The 18487-nt window shown below is 37.4% G+C and overlaps 1 long non-coding RNA gene across 1 annotated transcript; it reads right to left on the reverse strand.

Annotated features, from left to right (window-relative positions):
* Positions 1-548: 548 nt before the first annotated feature.
* Positions 549-5965, reverse strand: LOC140850480 (uncharacterized). The gene is made up of 2 exons (XR_012133378.1): positions 2049-5965; positions 549-1651 (listed from the first exon to the last, which is right to left on the reverse strand). It is a non-coding gene; the product is annotated as an uncharacterized lncRNA (long non-coding RNA).
* Positions 5966-18487: the final 12522 nt, after the last annotated feature.

Consider the following 18487-nt stretch of genomic DNA (forward strand, 5'->3'; position numbering starts at 1 on the left):
TATCTAATAATTGGTATAGCACTGGCTATCAACCAGAACAGATGCTAGGCCTGAGGTTAGATCATTTCTGGAGTAGGGAAGATGCTGGTGTGGCCTGGACAGCAGGAGAGGTGGCTGGTTATACTGTTGGATTCCCCTGAGGAAGGCGCCGCCCCAAATCACTCACCAAAGACGTTTCTTGATGCAACAAGCAAGAGGAATTTATTCGGAAGCCAACTAGTTGGGGTCCAAGTCAGCCTGTCGCAGCAGGTCTCAACGAGGACCCCGAGCACACTAAGGCAGAAGGTTTTATAGCATTTTCAAAAGGGGTAGAATTTTCTATAATCACAATACAGGGTTTTTTCTATAGGCTCATAAATCTTTTGCTGGCGCCACATCCTGGGGTCTGGTTAGATGAGATCACCTACGGAATGTCTAGGGTGGTTCTAGAAAGATAAGCTAGGCGTGTATGATTAACTGATTTACGGTTAGTTAACTAAAGGTCACTACAATTGACACAGGCTAACTAACTTGTTTTTCAAGATTCTAATGATTTTCCTTCTTTTGGGTTAGGGGGTGGTATTTAGGCCTTAAGATGGCTGTACTTATGCTAACTTTTGATTCTTCAGATCCTACATTTCCCCACTTCTCTTTTTGGGGCATTCCAATCATGGAATGTTTGTATCTTCTTGTGAGGTGAGTGAGTGGTATTGTTGCTTCAACATTAGTACATGAACGGCACTCACTCTTTCTCTAACAAAAGTTATTAACCGGTTTAACATGCAGGGTCTTAAAGTTAGAAGCAACACAAGGATGAGTAGGGGCCCAGCCAGAGTGGATATCAGGGTTGTAAACCACGGGGACCTAGTGAACTAAGATTCAAACAGTCCTTGGCCTGCTTCTCGCTCTCTCTTCCTCTGATCTAGCCTTTCTCTAAGTTTTGACATTGAATCTCTTACTATCCCGGAATGATCTGCATAAAAGCAGCATTCTTCTCTTAAAGCTGCACACAGTCCTCCTCCTTTTAGGAACAGCAGATCTAGCCCTCGTCTATTCTGTAAGACTACCTCAGAGAGGGAAGTCAGAGATTCTTCAAGTTTTGTAATGGATTGCTCTATGGTTTTTAGGTCTTCATCAATAGCAGTCCTTAGTCTTTCATAATGCTGGTTCCCTTGAACAATAGCGACTGCCTCCGTTCCCACTCCAGCTGCGACTCTTATCTCTAACAACACGGCTAAGGTCAGCGAGACCGGCTCTCTCTTTATCTATGCTTAGGTTCAAATTCAGCTACGAATGAGAGATCATCATGATACATCAACCTGGGCACCAGCTGGACCATGATACAGAAATCATGGGAGGAGTTGAAGGCAGAAGTAGAGACACATAGGGTCACTCCAGTGTTACAAGCCCACTATCCCTCGGGAGGAGGGATTAAATACCTGTTTTTACCAGGGAAGGCTATGGGTATGGTCTCATTCTTTCTTCTACAGATAGAGACTCTAGCTGCTGCTAGGGAAGAGGGGTGATGACCGCTCTGGCTGCTTCATGCTGAGAAGGGGGCGCAGTAAAGGGTGCAGCTAGGTCTCCATCACTGGTCAGTTGAGAGGGCTTCAGAAGGCTGGCGCTTCTATTCTAGGTTTCATTTTTATTACTATTTGCAGTTTTGTGGCTTCTAGGCAAGATAAAACAAATTGTGTTATTAGGTTATGTAGCAACATCTGGAGTTGGATTTTTTATTCTGGAAGGAGGCTGCATTATTGAAACGATACTTCTCTCTAAAATCACTCTCATTTTTACCAGAAGTAACTAGGTTAAGAAAATAATTAACAGCTGGCTTGATTATTTGCACAGGTGCAGCAAGAAGAGCAATTGATTACACAGGCTCTTTTAAATATGCTTTGCTGGAACTTTTTGTAAGGAATTTCAGATTGAACTTTTAAAGGCCTCTTGAGGCCAGACAGCCAAGCCAGACTTGCTATCAGGCTTTGCCTGCAGTACCTGTAGATTTGGATGAATTCTTCTCTTCTCGAGGTCTCTGCACCTGCCAGGAAGTGACCTTCTTTACTCACCTGGTAAGGCTGCTGGGAACTCTGTAAGCAAGGTACCAGGCCAGTTCTTCCAAGGGGTTTTGTTGGCTTTATAAAGTCAATCTTAGTTCTTTAAAGTTGTTCACATCTGAGTTTATACACATGTCTCTCAGGTACGACATTCCAGTCAAAGCCCTGGTAGTATAACCAGTGTTCTTAAGTAGTCTTCTCACAAGGAAAGCAGATTCTTATTGAACTCGTGCAAATAGACATACTGCCATGGAATACAAAAACAGTCACTGAAAGTTTTTAAACTCTGGAGGGATCAAGTAGAGAGAAGGATGTTTCAATTCTGCTCATAAAGATAGTCATTTACTAAACTGTTGTCAGTTTAAGAGAACAAGGTTAAAACATTTTACCAGCAACATTTGAAACAAAAAGACACAAAATCATTTTCTTTAGTTTATGTAATCTTATGTAACTAATACCTGTTCTGCTGAAATCTAGTTCTTTACCAGTTTAGGGATAATACTATAAATGACAAAAGACTTACAAATGACAATGGTTAAAGATATGATGAGAGCTTACTGTAAAACAGTTGACATAAGGAAATTCTGATATTTCTGTAATACAAAACATTCAGTAACAAAGTTTAGCATCATTCTCTTTGACAGTGCTTTCTTGGTAAATAAATATATATATATCAGATAAATAAGCCAAATTAGTCAAATACTTTGTCTAGTGAGAAAAAATTCTTCTGACATGTTCCAGGGGCCCTCTGGAAAATATCAGAGTTAACTAGAGGTAAAAGCACCTTTTTGCATTTAATTTTTTTAGAACTATCATTACACATTTATTGTCTATATACTCAGCACAGTAAACGAGATATCTTAAAAAGTGGGGCAGCAGGGGAGACTGCTGCTGTCAATTTTTAAAGACAACATACAGAAAGTCAAACTAATTCTAGGTTACTAAGCATTCTTGAGAGAATGGTAGCAGATGGTAGATTCTTCTGCTTTCATCTTCAGGAGGGGAAAAAAGCTACAATAAGAATTCATATTTAGCTGAAAGAACTGTCTAAACTCAAGGCAGAGTATAATATTACCAGGCATACAAAAGACCTGTTAGAGATACATACAAAGAATGAATATGGCTATAGTCAAATTCAACTTAAAAGTTTAAGCAGAATCTCAAATTTAAATGTCTCTTTCTTTCACACAGATATTCAGATATGACCAGAAATATGCTTTGAGATGAAAGAGATCAGGCATTTTACTTTTTCATTTAGGGACTGAGAAATGATGACCTTTGGCTTACAATCAATAGCTTACGAACAGTGAAAATAATAAGAACATAACTCAGCATAAGTGTCTAAGACCAGATACAAAAAACAGAGAAAGTGCTTAAGTTTACAGGTCTTCCCTGAAAGCTTCAAGAATGTTTTACTCTTTAATAGTAGATTCCCCCATGTTTTTTTTTTTTTTTTAAACATACAGCATATAAATTAAACAAGAAGACCTGGTGGTTCTCAAAAATCTATTACAACTTTTCTCAAAAGTGGTCACACGTTCGTCTATCTAAACCTTTACAGTGAAACCTGTTTTTCTGGGAGAAACATAATCTTGTCCAGATTCTACAGTTTAATAAATTTTGGTTTGTTAACTAAGTGCATTTAATCAGCTGAAAAAAGCTTTGTTACTATTCTGCTTAGGAATTCAATTTTTCAGGCCATGCAATCATTTTTAATAACAAAATATTTCAAAGGCAAATAAAGGTTATACAGTTGTTAACTAACAAACTTTAGCTTTTAGTCCCTTTAACATTACGATTTCATGGCAACTCACTGAGACTTTAAGCATGAGAAACTGCTGTGATCTTTCAACATTAAGAGCAGACTAACAGTTAAAGAAAACTGTTTAACTGGAAACGAGATTTTAATTTTGCTGTGCACTTGATATCAAGACTCACTTGCTTTAATTTCACTAGGCATGACTATATCTGTAAGAATATAGTAATTTATTCTTCATTTGCCCCATGGTCCCAAGCACATAAGCCGGTGAGAATTATGCCTGGGCTTGCCTGCGGCTTGACTGGGTTTATCTCACTTTATCTCTAAACATCCTAACCCTCCCCCCAAAGCAACAGGCTGAGCAGATCTTCTACAACAAAAGGCACCACGCTGTTTTCTCTCTTTGTCTCTCTTTAAATAAATAGCTGTACTTTAGAACAAAGTTACTTTCTTTTATCACAAAACACATTCTTTAGCATGCAGAAGAGTTTTCATTTTTTATACTTTTTCTTATTAAAACATACATCTTTTAGCATAGAGAAATGTTTTTCTTTATTACTTTAAGTGGTTTTAATTAGAACTTAAAACCATTAGAAACTTTAACTTCTAGTGAACACTGAGAAGCAGGACACTGCAAACTGTCAAACTAACATTTTCTAGACCAACAAACTCACGAACACATTCTACAATTTCTGCAACCATGAGCTTCACAGCACAATCTCCCAGCAAACACAGAGCACATCTTCTCAACTTAACAAAACTCTAAGGCTTTAAGTTACTACAAAGATTCTCAGGCTGCAGGTAGGCATACACACTGCAACACACAATTTAAAAGGTGTTCACTTGCCACACTTATCCAGTTCACCTACCTGCAACAACTATGCTAGCCTACTCACAAGACCCCCACTGAACACTAGACAAAGCCAAGCTTCTAAGCATTCTATTCTTAAAAGATTTAGCAGATAACATGACTCAAATGACTCTAGGTAAACTCAGGCAGCTGACAACTACCAGGACATGCCCGCCTCAGGCAAACTCAAATTAGCATTAATGCTTAACACTTTTTTACCAGGTTTTCTGGAAGTTTTAGAACACTCAATTTTCACAAGCGCTTGTCTTTAAATCAATTTCATTAATACTATCCGGAGGTAGAAAGATATATTCATTTACACACTTAGGGGGTTGTCTGAGTCTGTCCCCTTGTCAGTATAACAATTATTAGGCACATGAAAGACACAAAAAACAGAGACACACACAGATTAGACACACAGCGGCCGCTTTTTGTTTTTTCTCAGATTTTCAAACAGAAACCGAAAGGAATCAGAGGGTTGATATTCCTGGCACCTGAAAATCAACCCTATCTCATCAGATTCACCTTGCCGGAAAAACAGACGGGAGGCTACCAGGCGTCCCTGGCCTCCCAACCTCCCTGAGGCGTCCCCCAGGGTTGCAGCCTGCGGTGCTCCTAGTACGTCTACCGACCGCAGTCTCGACCCCTTTACGGGATCGGGACAGCTGCCAGACAGTGGGTACCCCCTTTCAGAATTCTGACCGGTCTCACTGAAAAACAGAAAACAGAACACAGACAAACCAAGGCGCCACTAATCTTACCTCTTCCTCCAAGAGCGACTTTGGGAGTGAAGCGGGGTGAGCGCATGATCCCGGACGAGCCCCCAAATGTTGGATTCCCCTGAGGAAGGCGCCGCCCCAAATCACTCACCAAAGACGTTTCTTGATGCAACAAGCAAGAGGAATTTATTCGGAAGCCAACTAGTTGGGGTCCAAGTCAGCCTGTCGCAGCAGGTCTCAACGAGGACCCCGAGCACACTAAGGCAGAAGGTTTTATAGCATTTTCAAAAGGGGTAGAATTTTCTATAATCACAATACAGGGTTTTTTCTATAGGCTCATAAATCTTTTGCTGGCGCCACATCCTGGGGTCTGGTTAGATGAGATCACCTACGGAATGTCTAGGGTGGTTCTAGAAAGATAAGCTAGGCGTGTATGATTAACTGATTTACGGTTAGTTAACTAAAGGTCACTACAATTGACACAGGCTAACTAACTTGTTTTTCAAGATTCTAATGATTTTCCTTCTTTTGGGTTAGGGGGTGGTATTTAGGCCTTAAGATGGCTGTACTTATGCTAACTTTTGATTCTTCAGATCCTACAATACTAGATATAGTAAGAGTACTTAAACATCATGCCTTTCTGGGTTTGCCCATACTCAGCAACTGATGGATTCTGGGTTTAAATGTCCAGCTTCTCACTCCTGCCTTGGATCACTTCAAATGTTCAAGATCCAGAGACCCCATAGATTGACTAAAGGTGTCATTCGGCCTGAACTGCAGCTTCTTTCTCCTGCTGCCCAGTCCTTCTTGATTTCATAAGTGTGATCTCAGGGATCTTCCTTAGTAAATGACCTGCTGTTAACCTCTACCTCAGAGTCTTGCCTCTCAAGAAACCTGATTTGACACAACTGGTGTGGCAAGCCATGTCTACACAACATTTGGGCTGAATATAGTCCTACGCATTCTTTTTAAGTCATGAGTAATGTGAATAATAGGTGCTTCATGAATATTTGTTGACAATTCAGTTCTCTGGGAATATATCATTTTTACAACAAAGTGACTTAACATTTTGTTGCCTCATAACAATTAAATTGTCTCTCTACTTATCTCCCTGTTTGTACTTCTAGCAAAAGACTATTTAAGATAATTGACCCTCATGGCTTGGTTAGATGCAGTTATTCATGGTTATAGACAGAGGGTACTATTTGGTATAATCAAATCCTTTTTCTTAAGAATCTTCCCAGTTGACCTTTGGGAGAACCGGCAATTCTGCCATCTTAATCTTGTCACATTAAGTGTTGTACATTCTGTGATCTTGGGTAAATGCATATATTTTGAGAGACATCTTTATTGGCATTATCAAATTTGTTTTTCAATTGTGTAAAATGGAGTACAATCTAGCCAAGTTTTAAAGAAAAATGTTTGTACTGTCTGAGTAGGGGTCTTCTCTAGATAGTCTGGCCTGTGTGGGATGTCATGAAGGGAGATTGTGAGCAATCAGCTAACAGCAGAAAGTAATCAGCTTTTGGGAGTCATGGGAAGGAGCCTAAGAAGGAGAATAAGAGAAAAAAGAGCTGGAAACAGAAGTTTCTAGTTATAAATGTGCAGGGGACCAGCATAGGGTGTGGCTATAGATTTCGAGTATTATTAAAGGATTCAAAGAAGAAATATGGGATGCAAGCCTGGAAGGACTGATGCCATCAGGCCAGTAGTCACACACTCAAAAGCTCCCTGTGCTGGGAAGGTCTGCATGTTCAAAAGGGTCCCAGGCTTGGTTTAATGCTCTTTTTGGTTTTTGATGCTCTTCAATTTCATCTTGTGATTCTTAATAGTTTTCAAAACAAGGATACCCATATTTTCATTTTATACTGGGCCCCACCAAGTACATAGGGACTTTAGTGTAATATATATAGCATCAAAATGAATGAGAATAAATGAGACTCTGTTCCTAAGGACAATGACTACCAGAGCCACAGTCATCCCCCAAGACACACTCAAACATTGATAGGTACAGCAATGAAATGTCTGCTGTAAGACCTGCAACCTCTCTTGCCAAGAAGCTGTGTGTTGTAATTTAGCCCATAATTTTTCATCAAAAAAGTGAGATGGCAAATTGCCCAGCTTTACTTCATTTTAAGGTGCCAAAGAAAACAAGTAAATTTTTAATCTTTGTTGTCAAAACATGGGACTAAATCTCTGCTTCTCTTCTTTAAGCAGAAAATACCATTTTCTTTTAGGATGTGGCCAAATGCATAGCTTTTCACAACTAAAGGTATCATGTGCTAAGCTTACATTATTTCTACTCCCCTTTCTCAGAGGGGTGAGAACACACCCCACTGCCATCTCTCAGTTGCACTGGGTTATGGGGACATGGTGCTGCCAGGGACTCTCCTGTCTGTGCTACCAGACAACCCCTTGTCCACCTTGGGCAGAGTTGTGATCAGAGTTTGAGTTTGTAATATATTCTTCTCCTCTCTAGCACATCAAGTTTACAAAATATTTTCATGCTATCTAATAAATGCTTGTTGAATTGAATTGGAACATGTTCATAAACATTTTAGAGTCTGAATTTTCTGGAGAAACTCATGTAAGTTCTGTTCAAATTACAGCCAAGCTGTATATAGCAGCAAAATTTTCAGATGCCAGAATCAATTATGATTTGCTGTCAGGTTATGAAATAATATTTTGATGATTTAAAGCCCACGTTTCTCCTACTCCTCAGGCCTTTGAACTTTTAACATATGACTGGAGTTTCTGTTCAATGACTTCATACTTCAGGGTTAAAAGGCCATTTTTTAGTTTAGGGCCAGTAGAGAGGGAGATATGCTAGTTTCCACTGGGCTAAGTACCCTGGCATCTTCATTTAGGTGTTTTTCCTGCTGAAGTGATTGGAGAAAATTATCTCTTTCCATTTGCCAAGGTGAGGTCTTCTTGGAGGCTGCTTGATTATATGATAATCAAGGTAAGGTGGGAAAGGCTACACTTATTCTTTAAAGAGCATGAAGATATTTTCACTAGAGAAATTTGGAAATAATGAAAAGTTAGAAAAAGAAAATGATTTTCTTGTAGTTTGATCATTTGGCTAGGAAACGCCATTGGTCCTTTTCCCTGGCATAGCTTTTCATTGCATACTTGTTATTATATACTCTATATATGACTTTGTATCTTGTGTTTTTCCTTTGTCATTGAAGCAAAAATATTTCCATCTGAAAAATTATGTGTAAATATATTTTTATATGATTCCATCAAATCCATTAGGTAGTTTTACTAAGATTTTTATCCATATTTCCATTTTGGAGCACTTAAGTTATTCCAAAATGTCATCATTATAAATAATTATGCAATAATATACTTTTTTATAAAGTGCTTTTTTCACACATATCAAATAAGTAGCTAAGAATAGATTGCCTCAGGTGGCAGTTATTATGACAAAGAATACTGGCCCTTTATACGTTTTATGCTCATTGTTACACTGCTGTACTATTGATATTACATTCCCAACTGTAAAATATGAAAATACATACTTCATATCACACTTTCAATTTTGAATATGCTTTTTAATTTTTGCAGATTTGAAATGTGAAAAGTCAATTAACAAACAAAAACATCCTGTAAAAATTGCATAATTTAAAAATTTGCAATAAATGCAGCTTATTTTAACAGCATTATTCAACATGGTTTTTTTAGTTTTGAAAGTTTACATCTATCTCTACAAAGCAGAGAGAATGTGAAAGGAAGCATGACAACGGGCAAAAAGTGAACCCTCGATGGTCCTTTGCACCTTTTAGGAAGGTAAAAAAGTAAATTTCTTCTTGCTGCTTCCAGTCAAACTCACTTTGCTTGGTAGTTGTGGCTTGTCTGCAAACTGGCTGCCATCATTTCCTTCCACCCCATGTGTACTTCCCATTCTCCCACCAAGGGGTGGAAATTATTCCTCAGTTATCTTAAGTATGTCTAACCTGTGACTGCTTTGACTAATAAAATATAGCAGAAGTGATGCCAAGCGAGCTCCAGGCTTTGTCTCTAAAAGTAGTGGCTGCTCTGCCTGCCTCTCTTAGACCCATGCTCTGGTGGAAGCCAGTTGCCATGTAAAAGTTTGAGCTCCCTGACTATCCGGCCATGAAGAAGCCCGTGTCTGATAGGTAGACAGGCACCATGACCATGGACAGAAAGGTGCTGACCCCATGTCAGCCCCTCCTGGCCAGGCACTAGAAATACGAGTGAGGAAGCTTCAAATGACTCTGGCCACAGCTACCATTTGAATGTTCCTGGATGATGTGTCAAGTAAGAATCATTCCACAGCTACCCATAACCCTCATAACCATGTAAGATAAGAGCAAAATTATTGTCAAATCTAAGCCCTTAGGCTTGGAACCATTTGTTTTGCATTTGCAGTCAAGCAGTACAGAAACCAAGGCAAAATAACAAATAACTTAACAAAAGTCTTCATTCCTAGTAATTTCACATAGTGTCTCCTGCTTTGGAATTTGACCGTAAGAAATACCCACTGACTCTCCTTCAGCCCATCCAACTTGCTCTCAGCACTTCGACTGGAACAGAGGACTTATATGAACAATAACTGAAGCTGGTTCCCATTTTGGTGAACATTTATATTTTAAAAGAGATCAAAACCTTTAAAAAGAAAAAGACTTAGGTCTAATGATGCGATGATAAGCATATGCCAGTGGAGGAGTGGTACTAAGGTTGGGGGTGTATTAAAGTCCACTCCTTTAAAGAAATTCTCTACTCCTGTTCCATGTGGTATTGTCGGGACTGTCAATCTTAGTAGGCCATAGAATGGACATACAATCTAAGCATGGTCAATCTTTGAAACTTGTCTTCCAGGAAAGAGATTGGTCCAAGTGACAGGAATATAACTCATGCCTGTCAGTCAGCATCCTCTCCTTAAATTCATATATGAGTACAGGAAGTTAAGAAAGCTTTTTTGTTTTTCTCTACTAGAGTCACTCAGCTAAGGTCAGGAACACCTGAATTATCTGACTTTCATCAATACTAGCTGCAGGGAAAAAACATGTCTCTTTTAGGAAGGAAAATGACCAGTACTTAGAATTGGCACTGATATATATAGATAAATAATAATGGTGATGTAATTTACACACTAGGATCCAGCCATACCAGAAGGTATCACCCCTTGACTTCTAAATATCATGAGTTAATACATTTTTCCCCCTTTAAGGGAGTTGCAGTAGAGTTTCTTTCATTTGTAACAAAGTTTCTACTTAAATGCTGGTGTATCTAATTACATCAAAGGGACTCACATTTTAAAAATGTGATAAAGTGTACATGATGGATGGTTTCTCACACTACTCATAGGTAGTAACACTAATAAGCTAAGTTTCAGTTTAAGCCAATTTTCTGCCATTGTCACTCTAAGTATATGTATTTTTCTGCCACTCAAGAAAATAAAATAGAGTAAAAGAATGCAAGAAAATGTGTATATAGGAATGAACTTGCACCTGCTCTAATTTAGAAAAAAAGAAAATCATTCACAAATTAATGTGTTATTAACAATTCTCTAGGACACAGATTAATTAATCTTTCTATTATCAGTGTGTTGGGACACTGAGGTGGAGATACTCTGCCAATGTTGGAGGGCAGCCCAGGGGCTGGGGCTAGTAACAATTTTTGTCATGGAGACAGGACAGGCAGATCTGTGAGAATTTTCTAACTCTAAAGTGATGTGGCCTTGATCTAATGTGATAGGGACAAACTGCTCTAATGCTGGGAATTTAATCCAGTTTACCTTCAGAAGCTCCCTATTCTTGTGTGTGTGTTTATGCACATGTGTGTGTATAGTTCAATGAATTTTACACTGAGTTTTTATTTTTGTCTAAGTTATACATGAACATGGTTTATTCTACAGATTGTTGTTTATGACAGTCTCACAAAACATCTCCCATATTTCCTACCCTTTAAACACATACAGAACTTAACTCTAAAACTCTAAGCTCTTAACTCTTAAACACATGTATCTCTAAATCATATGTCTTTAAATAATCAACTTCTTAATATTTCAGTTGTAGGCATTATCTATTAACCTCCCACTGCTTAAGAGGATTTAGCACATTTTTCTTGCACCTCTAATACAACCACATATGCACACATACACACACAAACACAGACATGTCTTTCATTATTTTCAATGAATTCCCATTTAATTACTATTATACTAATATGCAGGATTTACATTACTATGACTATGTAAATACAATTATTGTCTGAGCTCTGTTGTTAACTATGATGACTTTTCCTGTCTTGATCAACTTTGATTTCTCTAGAAAAATAGTTTTCTTGTGTTAGATTTATTTGTTTAGCTTTTTATTTACATAGACTAATTTACTTCCAAATTCTCCCAGATGTATAAAAGCAACTCAGAGTATTCAATCACAATAAATATTCTGTTATTGTCATTTTCTAAGATTGTTTTGAAAACCTTCTTCCCCACCCCAATATGATCTGTTTTCTCTCTTATCTTTTATAGTCTTGTGTCCTAGGATTTCCCTTCAACATCCTCCTGGAGTTCTCCTCTCTCTTTATTGGATTACTTTTTGCTTGTATCCCATGCATTCCTATTTCTTGGATTTCTCCTATAATGCTGTCCTGCAAGATAATGCCTGGCAGGTAAATATTGAGACATTGCAGAGCCAGAAAAATATTTTTTATTACCTTCACTTTTAATTAATAGTTTTCTCAGTATAGAATTCCAGTGGAGAAATTATTTTCTCTCAGAATATCAATGACATTGCTCTTCATTGTATTCTTATTTCTAATGTTGTTCAATTTTTTGCACAGAATACATGTTTTTCTCTCTGGAAGCTTTGAGAATCTTTTCTTTGCTTCCAGGTTCTGAAATTTTAGAATGTTGTGACATTGTGTATGTCTGTTTCCATGTCTTGTGCTGTGTGCATCGTATACTTGCATCTCACTGTGGTCTCTTCCCTTCTCTAAACACAAACCCTTTAGTTCCTTGAAATTAACTTAGTTATCTTTTGGATTCATTCATTCATTTTTTATTTTTTGCTCTGTCTGGAATTGCTATGATTCAGATACTAGGTTTTGAGGGCTGGTAATCTCTTTTCCTTATTTTTTACCCCTCCTCTTCTCCATTTATTTATTTCCATAATAGTCCTGGCCAGTTTCTCAAATTTATCTCCTAAGTAGTCTTCTGAGTTTTTAAGTTCTTAGTCTTTAATTTCTAAAATCTTTATTCTTTTATCTGAATATTTGTTTTTATGGTATTCTGTTATGACAGCAATATCATCTTACCTATGAGGACAATAATAAGAATTGTTTGCATGTGACTCTTTGTTCTGTTTTTATACTCTATTTTCTCCAAGTCTTCCCCTTACTCTTTGAGTTGGGCTCTGTCCTCGATATTTGAGTTCTACTGAAATTCTAGGTCATTGTCTGATCATAATTAAGAGAGGGTCATGAAAAGCTCAAAGTTTTGTATCCATTCCTGGGGTTTTTGTCTGTGGTTTTTGCTACAGATTTATTTAACCAGCATCTTTCACTGGAAAATCTTCAAATAGGAATCTCTAGATTTTATTCTTATGGACTGGAATTTTCCCAAAGACATATTTATAATTGCCTATGTGGAAGGCAAAGGCTGCCCTCAGTGTTTCCCACCAGAGCGTTTTAAATGTCATTTTAATAACATTAAATCTCTGGCTTCAACACAGCATTCTTAACCTTTATTACCTATTTCACCAACTCCAGGTAACAAGTTTCTAGTTTTCTATCAGATATATGAAGACCAATCTCTTATACTGTATGCATTTTCCAAAGTTGAAGATAGTGGAAAAAATTCCTTTTTGTGATCTGGATACTTACATAATGGATTTACAAAGTCAGGGCCAGGATAAACTGACTTTAAGAGGAAAAAGCTGTAAGGAATAATTTTAACTGTCTGGAAGTTAGGAAGAAAGGCAAGAAAATGACATCAGAGGTGGATGTGACACCAGGAGAAAGAGCATAGAGACAGTTAAAATCCTTGCTTTGGATAGACTGTGAGTACAACACTCAGGATACATGAGAAGAGTTAAAAACATAACTCCTGAGGCTAAGTTGTCAGTTGTTTTCAAATGCCAACTGAAGGTTAAAGATGCCACTGAATGTTTTTGATAGGAAATCTCATAATAAAATGCATACTTTAGGGAGATTCATCTGGTAGTGCTAAGCACTATAAATGGAACTATGGAGAAAGGTGGCTAAACCAAGATGCAGCCTATTTTCCTCACCCAGGACTCAGTGACAAGAGCCTCAAGTAGGGTGATGACACCGAGAGAAAGGGAAATTGTGAATGGGAGAGATAATAAAGGAAGAATTGACAGGATTTGTTGAGTAATTTCTTATGGGCAGATATAACCCTTCCTGCCTCCTTCCAAGGGAGGGGTCATTCTAGAGAGATGACACCTTTGAGTTATTGTGTTCTGGAAGTCGGGTAAATTCCAGTTAAAGGTTAGTTTGTCCTCCACTGGGCTGAGGAAGATTACTGCAAATTAAATTTCATGCTAACCTGCTCTAAGCCAGGGACAGATCATTGAGCTTCAGGGTTATCTAGTGGATCATGTTAAAAAATCTATTTACACTGTTCCCTTGATAGTAGTGAAAATATTTTAATCGCAGTATGAAATCATCTTGCAATATTTCACCAAAGCAATTATGTGCCATCTGAAATGTAATACTGAAAGAGTAATGGGATGAAGCCATTACTTCTTGGTTAGCAAATGCTCCAGTTTCTAGGAGTGGCTTTGACAGGCCCACTAAAAACCAGGTCCACTTTTGGGTCTGCACAAGCTAAGTGAAGTGGAGAATTGAATTACTTTGGTAGAAAATTAATACTCCCCTCCCTCTCCTGTTTCCTATGTCTATCTTGATCCTTCAACTTCCAATAAAATTTACACTCTTCTGCAGGGCAAGAAATATTGGAGGCAATATAAGTTCAAATTGTGACACGAGGGAGACAGATGAATCAAAACAAGTATGTGTGTGTGTGTGTGTTTGTATGTGTGTGTGCGTATGTTTGTGTTTACCAGGATATAACTGAAGAAAGTAATAGACAAGCAATAGCCTTGACATTTAATCAGGGATTTAAAAGTTTACCAAATGTTTGTAGTGGTGTCCAGAATTCAGTGTGAAGACGTTACCTGAAACCTATCTGAAAGAATGCAGTGGGAAAAAATATGATTGTTCTTGTAAAAGTATATGCTGTGAAGGTAAAGGCAAATGATTACCAATTTCAGGGGTCAAGAAATCAAAACCAGCTAATTCAAAAGGAAAAGGGAAAATTTGACTTAGCTGATGAGGAAGACACTTGACAAGATGAAGCTTTTGTGTCTGTGTGCTCTCCCTTTGAATGTCACAGATGGGGGTGGCCCTCTCAGGCAGTTAGGCAAGCACATGTTGATAAGTAGTGAACAAATATGGAAACATCAGAATTCATTTAGCCTCTAAATGACTGTAGTTATTAGAGTCAATATATCCAGTTGTATTTGTCTGCTAGGGCTGCTCCAAATTCCACAGCCTTCTGGGCTTAAGCAATAGAAATTTATTTTCTCACAGCACTGAAATCTGGAAGTCCAAGGTCAAGGTTGAGTTTTCTGAGGCTCTCTCCTTGCCTGGTAGATGGCTGCCTTCTTGCTGTGTCCTCACATGGCGTTTTCCTTCTGTGCGCTCCTCCTGGCATCTCTTCTTACAAGGACCACAGTCAGATTGGATGAAGGCCTCACTCTTATTACCTGATTAGCCTTAGTTGCCCCTTGAAAGTCCTTATTTCCAAATACAGTCACATTCTTTGGCATGGGGGATTAGGGCCTCAGCATACTAATTTTGGGGAACTCACTTCATAACACCAGAATTCTTCATTTTTTCCTCAAACTAGCTCCTTCCCTAAACTTCACCATTTTAGAAAATGCAGTTTTTCCCTTCTAGTTGATCAGGCCAAAAATCCTAGGGTCAAGACGTACTTCTCATTTATTCTCACATCTCACAGCCAATAAGCAAGTCCTGTTAGATTTATCCTCAAAATACATTCAAAATGTGGTCCCTTCTTACCACCCCTATGCCCCTATTATGCTAGTCTGATCCGTCTCATTGGATATCAGCCTCCTAAAGGATCTTCCAGCTTCTCCTCTTGCCCCTTTCTGTCTAATCTCCATGCGCCTGATTAAAAAAAAGAAAAACAGCCACTGATATTATTTTACCTCTCTACGAATCTTTTCATAGCACCTATCGGCATTTGAAATGTGTGTGTGTACATAAATATATGTATATTTGATAGTCTATCTCTTCCCACTAAAATATAAAATCACAAGAGCAGAGGCTTTGTGGTTTTGTTTCTTGACATGTTTTCAATGCCTTGATCAATGTCTGGCTCAGTAAAAACATCGTGTTCAATAAATATCACTTGAACGAATAAATGAACCATGCTTACCTCTGCAGGCTGTTGTCTACTCTTTGCCTTACCCCTCCTCATTCTGTTTCAGTTGGCGATTCTTGGAATAAAAGGACCATTAGGAGGCACATCGAGTACCTACTGTGTGCCAGAGGCTATAAAAAATAAATAAAAGATTCTGGTCTGCAAGAGAAAAAGACATAAAGAAATGAAAGGAAAGGTGCAAGAATGCTTAAATGTCAAGGAAGTGAAAGAAAGATTAAATACTTGGTCTTCAGGCAAAAGCTATTATTATGGGTCAAGGAAAGCTTCTCAAAAATAGAACCTGGATTGAAGAAGGAAGTCAGATGGGTGAAGGATATAAAAAGTAGTAAAAAATGCCATGTTTATGTCCTCTCCCAGGCTGCCAGAACAATGGTTGCTAGTCATGGTATTTAGAGAGAATTCCCAAGTTCAAGGCTGATTTTCCAAGTTGCAAGAGACAAGTATCACCAAGCATATATTTTTTTTTTGTGAAGAAATCTTTGAAAAAACGCAGTTCAGCTGGGAGTAGACATTTGTTCTCTGTGTAGAGCATTAGATTTTATACTTCTGTTGACGGATTTCAAAGTAACATCCAAGAAAGAATTATTTTGATGGCATGTTATCATGGTCTATTTTGAGAAAAAAAATTTCCATATTAATGGAAATAAGCGTTCATTATAGTTAATTTAAACTTAAAAAATGTTAAGTTTACAAAATACATCCACACATATAAAATATAAAGATACAGAAATCAAAAGGACTTTGTGTTTTGTCGGAAGAGAAAACGTATACACAATTAGTTTCTATGGGCAGATATCTCTTTTTAAAGCAGAGTAATTAGAAATCATTGAATTGGTACAACTATAAGAATTAAAAGTTTGAAATCAATTATAACTGATTATAAATGCAAATTTGCATATCTCTATAAATATACATAATGGTTTTCTTTACAAAGTTTGAAGATATTGAAGGTATTTATATATACAGTAAGAGAGGCAGTACATTTTTTACTCTTAGAGGTTAAATTATATTGCAGGTGGTATTTTGTCTTTTTTCAGTTTTGAATTTCTGCCAGTTAACATCATGTTTGGCATAAGGTAGATTCTCAGTCAATGTTGGTATAATTAAAATTGAATGGTAGTAGACGTGCCTCCTCAAGTCACATATGAAAGAGGCACTTTAGTATTTGTCTAACAGGCAGTTATATTGCACATATTGAGAGGGTAGTATTATTGTCTCTGACTTATAAATAAGAAAACAGAAACATAATGAAAGAGATGGCAGAATTCATATAGAGCATCAACAAATCAACAATAATATCAAATTTGGTGGTGGTGGTGGGGTTTCTTTCAGACTTTCTAGTAATGCTTACCCTCACCTGATTCTACGGGATAGCTTAACCCCATTTTACAGATCAGGAGAATGAGATCCAGGACAACAGTCATTGCCTGAGGATAAACTTATTAATAGAATGAGGCAGGGTTGTGTGGAAGCAGCATTGTTCTTCTGATATGAATTGTGCTCCTCTTTCTATTGGAGCACGTTAACATCTTTTGACAAATAACATTTTCTTCATCATTCCATCCTCTCTTTTATGCTTTCTAGCAATTAGTATACTTGCATTCCTGAGGGTGTGGACTGCAGCTAACCATAGACATCTTTTTATTTTCTTATTGTTAGACATAAACTAAGCAAAAGTAATATTGCTGCTTCCTTCATATTTTCCTCAAGTTAGGTGTCATTTAAATATATATGACATTGTAGATTTTTGACAAGGGTGCCAAGACCAACAAGGAAAGGAGAGTCTTTCAACAAAAGGTGTTAGCAAAATTGGATATCCGCATGCAAAAGAATGAAATTGAATTCTAACACCATACACAATAATTAACTCAAAATGTACCAGAGACCTAACTGTGAGAGCTAAACTACAAAGCTCTTAGAAGGCAATGGGGAAGTTTCATGATTTTGGATTTGGCTCTTCTTGGATATGATACCAAAACACAAGAATCAAAAGAAAAAAATAGAGAAATTGAACTTCATCAAAATTAAAAACTTTTGTGCATTAAAAGATATGATCAACAGTGTGAAAATGCACGGGAGAAGATATTTACATGTCATATATCTGATAAGGGATTAATATTTAGAATATTTAAAGAACTTCTACAACTCAACAAAATGCACCAAACAACTGGCTTAAAAAATAGGCAACATACTGGAATAGATATTTCTCTAACGAAGATACAGAGAAGGCTAATAAACACACAGAAAATGTGGAACATCACCAATCATTAGGGGAATGCAAATCAAACTCACAATGAGACAAGTAACACTTCACACCCATCAGGAGGGTTATTTTAATTTTTGGATATGATAGCAAAACACAAGAATCAAAAGAAAAAAATAGAGAAATTGAACTTCATCAAAATTAAAAACTTGAAATATAAAATAAAATAATTGAAATATAGTCGATATACAGTATTGGTTTCAGGTGAACAGCATAGTGATTCAACAACCAAGTATATATTATGAAACAGTCACCACAATAAGTAGTTACCATCTGTCATACAAAGGTGTTACAATATTATTTACACCTACTGTGCATTTCATCTTCATGACTTATTTATGTTATCATTGGAAATTTGTATCTCCTTACCCCCTTTACCTATTTTGCGTGTCCTTGTG

The sequence above is a fragment of the Manis javanica genome, chromosome 7 (genome assembly GCF_040802235.1).
Source record: "Manis javanica isolate MJ-LG chromosome 7, MJ_LKY, whole genome shotgun sequence".
NCBI classification, from domain to species: Eukaryota; Metazoa; Chordata; class Mammalia; order Pholidota; family Manidae; genus Manis; species Manis javanica.